Source organism: Sinocyclocheilus grahami, unplaced genomic scaffold, assembly GCF_001515645.1.
Source record: "Sinocyclocheilus grahami isolate Dianchi unplaced genomic scaffold, SAMN03320097.WGS_v1.1 scaffold396.1, whole genome shotgun sequence".
Taxonomy (NCBI): domain Eukaryota; kingdom Metazoa; phylum Chordata; class Actinopteri; order Cypriniformes; family Cyprinidae; genus Sinocyclocheilus; species Sinocyclocheilus grahami.
Window position 1 is genome coordinate 33097 of NW_015505575.1, and position 8815 is coordinate 41911.

An 8815-nucleotide genomic window follows, 5' to 3' on the forward strand; every position below is an offset into this window, starting at 1 on the left:
ATGTTTGCTGTTTTTTGGACATCTCTCACAGTATTAACTTTGGTTGATCTAAAATTGCGACTGTGCACTAACGACTTTCAACAATGCTGGTATGCACATGAGTATTTTGAGCATATTAACAGCGCACATTTTTCATTTCGGCTGCGCATGCGCACCAGTTGTGTGTTCCAAAAGAGACAAGATAGTCTATGCATGACCTGATGTTGTATTAGTATCCAAAATGAGGCGATGTGAATATTATGGAGCACTAAATACTCTCATGTTGTGTATGTTTCAATTATACTCAAAGTCAGAGGGCGCTCTTGCACAGAATGTCCAAACTCATAGTAGTAATAAATTATGACGTGCCTGGAAATCCCTAATATGGTCAGAGGCATCGGCTGAGTTGGAAACTTGAAGACAATAAACACACGATTGAGACAATGTATGGTTTTCAAGTCATTTCCAGGTAATACATAAGTTATATGAATATAACAGTGCTAACTGACATATAATTTGTTACAGTATATGAACTATAAAATATATTTTATGTGTTATTCTGTGATAAAAAATGGAAAAAAGTGTTTGCATTATACAAACCAGTCATAACATTTTTATTAGGAAAAACTAAAATTTATAGAATACAACTGATTGGTTATTGGCCAGCAGTGTATTTGATTTCTTAGCTAATTAAAAGTAAGGGATAAAAAAAATTAAACCTGTCATTTAGACAAAAAAATTACAAATATTACATTTGACATTTCTGTCTCCCTCACTTCTGAAATGATGGCTATGCCCCTGTAAACTGGAAAATCTTTCTTGTAACATTGTGCTCCGGAGAAATGTCTTGATAACTTTCAATTTCGAGAACGATCTTTCAGCAGTTGCAACCATTACAGGTAAAGTTAAAAACTAAACTTAAGGGTAAGAACAGGTAGAAATAGTTCTTTAACATAACAGTTGCACATTACCAGTTTTTAAAGTGGAAGGTAAGCGCTTAACGTAAAACTTTGTGTGTTGTGTTAATTTTCTGGGCTCTTTAGACTTCGCATACAGTGCCGTTGTCTTAGAAGTATAGTGTTTATGACAAGTGAAATATGAGAGAAAATTGATTTTCCCTAGTTGTTGTTTTAGAACATTACGCCAAGTTAAACATTTTTTCCACACACTTTTCCAGTCCACTGCAAGGTTATTATAGTTTTGAATGTTTAAATTCGTTTTATTTTAATATAGTTTTCAAATTTGCCATAAAAATCTGTTTAGTTTTTATTAGTTTCATTCATATTTTTGTTAGTTTTAGTTTAGTTTTTATTTTGTGAACGCATTTTTATTTAGATTTAATATAGTTTAGTTTCAGTTTTAATTAAAGTTCAGCAGAATTAACAGCTCCAGAGCGCAAGCCAAAGAAAGACATAGGCATAATTTAACCTTAGTGAGGCAAAGATATAGCGACATAAAATTAACGCATGCTGAGATTGATTAGATAGTAAAAGTATACAAATACACGCCAAAGAAAGCAGGCAAGCCTTTTTTACTAAATTAATCTACACAAGTCGCGCTTAATGTCATATCCAATGATGTGTGTTGAGATATTTAGTATGAAAATAAATGTAGCCTGATTTAGTTATATGTCTCTTTTCTTATTTAACCATAATCATGATATTGTAACTGTGGTGTCTTGCTCACTTTTCCGTGAACAGCCGTGCATCAATCAAAACTTGGACTAATGAAATTCAATAATAACGGCAATCGTATTTAACAGTAAAGGCTTATATTTGAATGTTCTTTTCATTTATGAAGAATTATAAGCGTGTGTATGATGTGATTTAGCCAATGCACATTTGTTCAAAAGCCTGACAGAGTGATCAGAAGATGCTTGGCTAAAGTTTTGTGTTGTTTACAAAAAAGGATGCGTGTTCTCATCTTTTTTTCCTGTTAATTATCATGTTGGGCTGCATGTCGTAAAGACAAGAACGTAATGATTACGAAAACGATTATTTATTTTTGATAATTATTATTTTATTTCAGTTAGTTTTTCAATAACTGTTGTTAGTTTAGTTTCGTTTTAGTTTTTCAATTATTTTGACGTTTTTATTTTATTTCAGTATACGAAATTGTTTTTTCATCAATCATTTTAGTCTTGGTTTTAGTTTTCATTTACGAAAATAACCTTGGTCCACTGCACTACCTTTGTGCTCATGTCTTGCATCTTTTGCAGTGTTTTAATGACACAGCATTCTAAAAATGCGGTGCTCAAGTCAAAAGACTTTTAAAAGTTTTAAAAAAAAAGAGACATTGTGTTTTTTCCAAATTCCACTGCCACATTTCTTAGACTTGGGATCCATTGACTTGAGACTTGACTTTATAGTAACATTAATTAAATATCTTTTTTGAAAGATAAATCATTGCGACATAAATTGGTAAACAAAACTCAAGACGTGAAACCAACGGCACCACTGATCAGAGTGTGGTTTCATAACACTGCACAAGCACACAATTAAAGTAACTATTAATGATTAATGTCATGTTTTGTCATCAAACTTGAAATGCGCATTTGCCTCTCAAATCATTGTGCTTTAATGTCCAAAATATAAGGACTTGCTTGACTAAATAAAAAAAAATGACTTGATTTAGACTTGGGATCCATTGACTTGAGACTTGACTTTATAGTAACATTAATTAAATATCTTTTTTTAAAGATAAATCATTGCGACATAAATTGGTAAACAAAACTCAAGACGTGAAACCAACGGCACCACTGATCAGAGTGTGGTTTCATAACACTGCACAAGCACACAATTAAAGTAACTATTAATGATTAATGTCATGTTTTGTCATCAAACTTGAAATGCGCATTTGCCTCTCAAATCATTGTGCTTTAATGTCCAATATCATTTAGTGATGTTCTCTCTTGCACACAAATTTATATTTATAGCATACAATATTAAGCAGTATTTCTAGAATATCAGCACTCCTGCCAACAGTTCAGTTCAGCCACAGCATCTCCGAGCAACACACTGAACACTTTTTCTGAACAAATCCAAGGTTTTGAATGAATCTGTTGAGTGATTCAGTGACCCATTCTTGCCTAGTTCCAGACTGAATCAGCTGATTTGAACAAATCATTTGAATGAAGGCTTCTGCAAATCACTCATTAAGACAGTTTTGCCAACTGATTTGCCACCACCTACTGGTTGTGTCCCACAAGAGCACTTTTCTTGCTAACATTATTTCTTCACTGCTCTCTGGTTTGTGCATCAAACTAGAGCTGCACGATATTGGAAAAAACTCACGTTGCGATATTTTTTTTTCTGCGATATATATTGTGATGTGAAAAAAAAAATCTGATGACTTCAATAGCTCTATTTGGAAAAAAAATAATCAATGATTGGGGTGATTTTGTAGGCGAGTAAATCAGAATAGGAAATAAACAAATTACAAGCATAGATAAATAACAGAACAAAGATACAAATGAAATAAGCAGTGCTTTATTTTTCAGGTAAGTCTAACAGTATTCAGGTACAGAAATTGAATAATCAAATGTAAAATAACTGCATAGTTTTCACTATAAATTAAATCGAACAAATCTGTGTTAAAGCTACAAAAGTGAGTTTTCTTTGTGTATTGTTGTTTGATTAACGTCCATGACAGAGAAAGCAACAGCAACATTAAACTGCTGTGAACCAATATACTGTTACACATCCATTTTCTTTCTCAATTGTTTCCCTTCACCTAAGCCATAAGCATCTGTGTTTACAAGGATACTTGCAGAGCACTTTATTTCAGGCACAAATAGACACAGAAGTGAACAGAGTTCACGTGCATCTGTGTGGCTCTCACCACGTCTACACTGATCGCGAGTGGCGCGGCGTGACAAAATACTATGGAACCCATTTTAATCAGTGAGGCTTTGTGACTGACTACACTGAATGTGGCGCGGCACGACAAATCCCCGACAGTAAAGTCTCTTTATGACGTACTGACACAAAGTTCAAATGATTTGCAAAGGTTGCACTGAAAATTGCGTGCAGTAGCTCTGCTACTAAATGTATTTTAGAATGGGTATCTCTGTACAGCTGTCGCGTTTGGTGTAGACACCGTGTCTGTGTGTGAGCAAAGAAAACAATCAGTATAAATATAACGACCAGTATACTAAACATCGCACATCCTGCGATGTGGCTATCGCAGATGCGCACATCGCGATATCGATGGTAAAACGATATATCGTGCAGCCCTACATCAATCTCTATTGGGATATAGCTCAGTGGTAGACCATTTGATTACAGATCAAGAGGTTCCCGGTTTGGACTTGGCATCCTTAGTGTAACCAATGACTTGACTTCAGGGTGAGGCTGTCGTTTGATATTCTCAAAATTAAGGGTCTAATTTCCTATGTGTGGTTTCGATGCAGCATTTTGCTGCAGATGAAGAGGTCTCCGGTTCAAATGTGGGTGTCCATGTTGGACTTGGCAGCTTTGGAATAAACAAACCATTGACTTCTTACCGAATCTGTCATTGCTTGTCATTTTCAAATTGAACCATCTAATCTCCTTTCTGTGATTATGTGCATTATTCTTTTTGAGAGTGTAGCTCAGTGGCTGAGCATGAGACTACAGATCGAGAGGTCCCCGATTCAAAAACCGGGTGCCCCCTTTAGACTTGATTGTCTTCTTTGAAGTAACTGAAGCCTTGATTTCAAAGTGCAGTTGTCATTGTTTCATATTCTCAAAATGAAGGATCTAAGTTCCTATGTGTGATTTTCAGTTCATGAAGCTGTGGGGGTATTGCTCAGAGGTGGGGTATTTGACTGCAGGTCGAGAGAGCCCAGGCTAAAATCCGGGTGCCCCCTTTGGGCTTGTCAGTGATTCTGTCATTGTTGGATATTGTCAAAATGAATGAACTCCTTTTCTTTCTGTGCTTTTGTGTAACAGACGGTTCGTACAAGGTGCTTAAAGTGATTGAAGTACTTGAATTTGACTTTTTGACATTTATGTCTTGGAAAACACTTGAGAACTGCCATATTTATGCAAAGGTACTTAAAAAGTACTTGAATTTTTCACGCAAAATTAACAATGCAGCGTGATATGAACACAGAACCATTTCACCTGGCTTTCAGGAGTGCACGAGATCTCGCGATATTAAACGTGACAATGATACTCCTAGGTGAAAAGCGGTCTTGCGATATCAGTATAAAATTGTGTTTGTGGTAAAACCTTTGAAAGTGCTAGCATTATATTGTTCGGTCTTTTATTGCATGTGCTGTTTGTTTGGGTTTCCAAACACGTGCTTTTGGGAACGCATATTAAGTCTGACGTGCTTTGTGTTGCACTGTTATCATTCACAAGCGTGGAGCACGTCTCCATCTCAGCAGCTCGGTCGACAAACTCTTCCTCTACATATGCTGTGAGATTGGCTTGCTTAACGTCTCACTAAATTTGTAACGTAAATCATTAAAAAACCTATGCCAACACAGGAGAATACATCAACATACTTCTAAATATGCAATTTGTTGTCCATCGTGATTTCAAAATAAAATTTGAAACTCTCGCTCTGAGTTTGCATGTGGCCAATGGATTTAAACATCGTTTGGCCAGTATTAAGCAAGGCTTTGAATCACACTGTAAAGTGAAACATCACAAGCTGTCCGAGCCCTCTGGAGGTATTTGTTATAATACAAAATGCACTTAAGTTGGTTATGTTCATATTACGTATATTATATTACATTATGTATTTAACAATATGTAATTACTTGGTTTTGATTCTTTATTTAAACCAATTATTATTGCCCCATCGTTATTTTATATATAAATATAGTCATACTAAAGCCTGTTTTTCACAGTTTCTGTTTCAGTGGGGAGCTAATGAATTTGTGGGTGTATAGCTCAGTGTTAGAGCATTTAACTGCAGATCTAGAGGTCCCCAGTTCAAATCTGGATGCTCCCTTAGGAACTGGCAGCTTTAGGTTAACCAAAGCCTTTCTTTTAAAGGGAAGATGTTGATGTATGGTATTGTAAAAATGAAGGATCTAATTTCTTGTGTGAGATTTTGAAATACTGATCATGTGACGGGAGGGGGAGGGCAAAGCTCAGTGGTAGAGCATTTGACAGCAGCTCAAGAGGTCCCCAGTTCAACTCTGGATGCTCCCTTTGGACTTGGCAGCTTTGGAGTAACCAAAGCCTTTCTTTTAATGTGAAGATGTTGTTATTTGATATTGTCAAAATGAATGATATAATTTCCTGTGTGCGGTTTTGAGCAATTGATTTTATGGGGGTATAGCTCAGTGGTAGAGCATTTGACTGCAGATCAAGAGGTCCCCAGTTCAAATCTGGGTGCCCCCTTTAGACTTGGCAGCTTTGGAGTAACCAAAGCCTTTCTTTTAATGTGAAGATGTTGTTATTTGATATTGTCAAAATGAATGATATAATTTCCTGTGTGCGGTTTTGAGCCACTGCTTTTTTGAGGGTATAGTTCAGTGGTAGAGAATTTGACTGCAGATCAAGAGGTCCCCAGTTCAAATCTGGGTGCCCCCTTTAGACTTGGCAGCTTTGGAGTAACCAAAGCTTTTATTTCGAAGTAAAGATGTTGCTGTTTGATATTGTCAAAATGAAGCATCTAATTTCCTGTGTGCGGTTTTGAGCCACTGCTTTTTTGAGGGTATAGTTCAGTGGTAGAGAATTTGACTGCAGATCAAGAGGTCCCCAGTTCAAATCTGGGTGCCCCCTTTGGACTTGGCAGCTTTAGGATAACTAAAGCCTTCATTTTAAAGTCAAGATGTTGTTGTTGTTCGATATTGTCAAAAAGAAGGATCTAATTTCCTGTGTGCGGTTTTGAGCTACTGATTTTATGGGGCTATACCTCAGTGGGAGAGCATTTGCCTGCAGATCAAGAGGTCCCCAGTTCAAATCTGGGTTTTGAGCTAGTGGTGTTGTGGGGGTATAGCTCAGTGGTCGAGCATTTGACTGCAGATCAAGCAGTCCCCAGTTCAAATCTGGGTGCTCCCTTTGGGCTTGGCAGCTTTGGAGTAACCAAAGCTTTTCTTTTAAAGTGAAGATGTTGTTATTTGATATTGTCTAAATGAATGATCTAAATTCCTGTGTGCGGTTTTGAGCTGCAGCTTTTATCGGAGAATAATTCAGTGGTAGAGCATTTGATTGCAGATCAAGAGGTCCCCAGTTCAAATCTGGGTGCTCCCTTTGGGCTTGGCAGCTTTGGAGTAACCAAAGCCCTTATTTTAAAGTGAAGATGTTGTTGTATGACATTGTCAAAATGAATTATCTAATTTCCTGTGTGCAGTTTTTATCTACTGTTTCTGGGGGGGTGTAGCTCAATGTTAGAGCTTTTAACTCTAATCAAATCTGCGTGCTACCTTTGGAACTGGCAGCTTTAGGTTAACCCAAACCTTTATTTCAAACTGAAAATGTTGTTATTTGAGGATTTTGACCTGCTGATTCTGTGGGGGTATAGCTCAGTGGTAGAGCGTTTGACTGCAGATAGAGAGGTCCCCAGTTCAACTCTGGGTGCTCCCTTTGGACTTGGCAGCTTTGGAGTAACCAAAACCTTTCTTTTAAAATGAAGATGTAGTTATTTGATAGTGTCAAAATTAATGGTCTAATTTCCTGTGTGCGGTTTTGAGCTACCGATTTTGTGGGGGTATAGCTCAGTGGTAGAGCATTTCACTGCAGATCAAGAGGTCCCTAGTTCAAAGCTGGGTGCCCCCTTTAGACTTGGCAGCTTTGGAGTAACCAAAGCCTTTAATTTATAGTGATGATATTGTAAAAATGAATGATCTAATTTCCTGTGTGCAGTTTTGAGCTATTGTTTTTGTGGAGCTATAGCTCAGTGGTAGAGCATTTGACTGCAGATCAAGAGGTCCCCAGTTCAAATCTGGGTGCCCCCTTTAGACTTGGCAGCTTTGGAGTAACCAAAGACTGTAATTTATAGTGAAGATGTTGTTATTTGATATTGTCAAAATGAATGATCTCATTTCCTGTGTGCGGTTTTGAGCTACTTAATTTGTGGGTGGTTTAGCTCAGTTTTAGACTTGGCAGCTTTGGAGTAACCAAAGCCTTTAATTTATAGTGCAGATGTTGTTGTATGATATTGTCCAAATGAATGGTCTGATTTCCTGTGTGCGGTTTTGAGCTGCCAATTTTGTGGGGGTGTAGCTCAGTGGTAGAGCATTTGACTGCAGCTCAAGAGGTCCCCGGTTCAAATCTGGTTGCCCCCTTTAGACTTGGCAGCTTTGGAGTAACCAAAGCCCTTATTTCGAAGTGAAGATGTTGTTGTATGACATTGTCAAAATGAATTATCTATTTTCCTGTGTGCAGTTATTATCTACTGTTTCTGGGTGGTTATAGCTCAATGTTACAGCTTTTAACTCTAATCAAATCTGTGTGCTACCTTTGGAACTGGCCGCTTTGGAGTAACCAATGCATTTACTTTATAGTGAAGATGTTGTTGTGTGATATTGTAAAAATGAAGGATCTAATTTACTGTGTGATGTTTTTAGCTACTGTTTCTGTGGGGGTATAGCTCAGTGTTAGAGCGTTTAACTGCAGATCAAGAGGTCCCCTGTTCAAATTCGGGTGCTCCTTTTGGAACTGGCAGCTTTAGGTTAACCAAAACCTTTATTTTAAAGTGAAAATGTTTTTATTTGAGGATTTTGAGCTGTTGGTTCTGTGGGGTATAGCTCAGTGTTAGAGCATTTGACTGCAGATCAAGAGGTCCGCACTTCAAATCTGCGTGCCCCCTTTAGACTTGGCAGCTCTGGAGCAACCCAAGAGTTGCATTGACTTTATAGTGAAGATGTTGTTATTTTATATTGTCAAAATGAATG

At 37.2% G+C, this 8815-nt stretch overlaps 8 non-coding genes across 8 annotated transcripts; all 8 read left to right on the forward strand.

Moving 5' to 3' along the window:
• Positions 1 to 6245: 6245 nt before the first annotated feature.
• On the forward strand, positions 6246 to 6317 carry trnac-gca (transfer RNA cysteine (anticodon GCA)). The gene has a single exon. It is a non-coding gene; the product is annotated as a tRNA-Cys (tRNA).
• Positions 6318 to 6437: 120 nt separating this feature from the next.
• trnac-gca (transfer RNA cysteine (anticodon GCA)) lies at positions 6438 to 6509 on the forward strand. Its single transcript has one exon. It is a non-coding gene; the product is annotated as a tRNA-Cys (tRNA).
• Positions 6510 to 6629: 120 nt separating this feature from the next.
• trnac-gca (transfer RNA cysteine (anticodon GCA)) lies at positions 6630 to 6701 on the forward strand. The gene has a single exon. It is a non-coding gene; the product is annotated as a tRNA-Cys (tRNA).
• Positions 6702 to 6908: 207 nt separating this feature from the next.
• Positions 6909 to 6980, forward strand: trnac-gca (transfer RNA cysteine (anticodon GCA)). Its single transcript has one exon. It is a non-coding gene; the product is annotated as a tRNA-Cys (tRNA).
• Positions 6981 to 7433: 453 nt separating this feature from the next.
• trnac-gca (transfer RNA cysteine (anticodon GCA)) lies at positions 7434 to 7505 on the forward strand. The gene has a single exon. It is a non-coding gene; the product is annotated as a tRNA-Cys (tRNA).
• A 120-nt stretch (positions 7506 to 7625) lies between these two features.
• On the forward strand, positions 7626 to 7697 carry trnac-gca (transfer RNA cysteine (anticodon GCA)). Its single transcript has one exon. It is a non-coding gene; the product is annotated as a tRNA-Cys (tRNA).
• Positions 7698 to 7804: 107 nt separating this feature from the next.
• On the forward strand, positions 7805 to 7876 carry trnac-gca (transfer RNA cysteine (anticodon GCA)). The gene has a single exon. It is a non-coding gene; the product is annotated as a tRNA-Cys (tRNA).
• Positions 7877 to 8134: 258 nt separating this feature from the next.
• trnac-gca (transfer RNA cysteine (anticodon GCA)) lies at positions 8135 to 8206 on the forward strand. The gene has a single exon. It is a non-coding gene; the product is annotated as a tRNA-Cys (tRNA).
• Positions 8207 to 8815: the final 609 nt, after the last annotated feature.